This window comes from Neophocaena asiaeorientalis, unplaced genomic scaffold (genome assembly GCF_003031525.2).
Source record: "Neophocaena asiaeorientalis asiaeorientalis breed wild unplaced genomic scaffold, Neophocaena_asiaeorientalis_V1.1 scaffold110, whole genome shotgun sequence".
NCBI lineage: Eukaryota > Metazoa > Chordata > Mammalia > Artiodactyla > Phocoenidae > Neophocaena > Neophocaena asiaeorientalis.
The window spans coordinates 8,158,230-8,159,750 of NW_020175053.1; the positions used below are offsets into that span (position 1 = coordinate 8,158,230).

The window sequence follows — 1,521 nt, forward strand, 5'->3', positions numbered from 1 at the left end:
GCTGCCCGGCCGCCCGCCCGGGACCCTGGGGACCCCGGACGCGGGACCCCACTGACCTGCTGCTAGCGCGCCGGCTCCCGCCGTCTCGGCGGCCGCTGGGTCTCCAGCTCCGGCCGCGCCGCCCGCGGGCGCCCCCTGCAGGGCGTCTTCCAGACCCGCGCGGTTCTCGCTCCGCCCCGCCGCGTGGGGAAACCGAGGCCAGGTCGCCCCGCCAGGGCAGCCAGCCCACAAGTCCGGCTGATGCCCGCCTCCCGCTCCGGCGTGCCCTCCCAGCTCTCGCGTCCGTTCAGGCCACTTCCCTCCGGACCACACCCCCTCCCCTTCGATAATTCTCTCACCCCTGGGTCCCAGAGCCACACTCCCTCCCCTCCTCCAAGAAGCCCCAGGCTGCCCCTGCCGCTTGGGTCCTCCCGGAGCCCTGCTGTCCCTCATCATCGGAGCTGAGCGGGTCGGTACCCCTGTGTCATCCCGGGAAGCGTCCTGTGCCTGCTTCTCCTCAAATCTTTCCATGGATCCCCACTTCCTCAAGGAGAAAATTCGGCCTCATACCAGGGACCTCAGGGACACGCCTGCCAGTCCGGTCCACAGCCTTGCTCTCCCTCCCTAAGTCTGGTCCTGCGCTGCTGGGGGTGGAGGGCTGGTACCTCAGCTCAAAGATGCCTCTAAGAAGTCAGCCCCAATTCCAGTGATCCCTCCAAGAACTCCTCAGCTCTGGTGCCTGGTCAGGTCCTTCCCCCTCCCCAACTGCCCTGAGCAAAGAGAGGAGTCACCTGCATCCCTGACTAACCTGGAATCTCAGATCCTTGCGCTGGGATTTCATCTTCCTCCCACCCCACAGATCCATGTTGTGGTGATTCCAAATTGGAAACGACCTCACATCCATCCAGCCCCAGTCCACCTTCAGACCCTTGAATCTGGACAGAAGTGGAGTAACCCCAGTCCTGTGCACAGCAGGACCAGCTGCTCAGAGGCCAGGGTGTTGGTGGCCAAGGGTTTGCAGGAACCTTGCATTCTCAAACCTCCTGGGACCAGCAGGGTCACGGTGGGGTGGGGTGGGGCAGAGAGGGGGTGTTGCTGGCCCCCAGGGTGGAGGCCAGTGGGAGCAGAGGCCGGAGGGAAGGGCGGGTGGGAAGTGGGAGCCTGCACAGGCACTTGGCCAGCTCCTCCATCCCAGGAGCAGAGCCCAAGGTACCAGCCTCCACTGCCTGGCAGCCTCCCCAGCTTGTTGCCGGCCCCATTCAGCCAGCTTGGATCCCCTGCTCCCCGTTTCCCCTGATGTCCAGTGGGCCCCTGTCTCCAGGCACAGGGAGGCAGAATAGGGCATGCTGAGAGGGGCTGGGACTCCAACATGAGAGAAAAACCTGAGACCTCATGGTAAGAGGCACGTGAGAATGTTCAAATTGGGAACCTCCCCGTCCTGATTTCCAACCTCATCAGCTGCCTTGCCCCCACCCCCCAGTCCAGGCTGTGGTCCAGCCCCAGCTGGCTCTGCCATCCTCCCCCGCACTCACCGCCACTGAG

General features: G+C 64.8%; 1 protein-coding gene across 2 annotated transcripts in view; it reads right to left on the reverse strand.

The window, feature by feature from the left end:
• The window catches only part of ADORA2A (adenosine A2a receptor), a 17,862-nt gene extending 17,733 nt beyond the window's left edge, over positions 1-129 (reverse strand). Inside the window, exon 1 of one of the 2 annotated variants that reach the window (XM_024763887.1) lies at positions 57-129. The gene's annotated coding sequence lies outside the window, so the exon portion shown is untranslated. The remainder of the gene's footprint in view (positions 1-56) is intronic. The other variant, XM_024763888.1, reaches the window with a different exon arrangement.
• Positions 130-1,521: the final 1,392 nt, after the last annotated feature.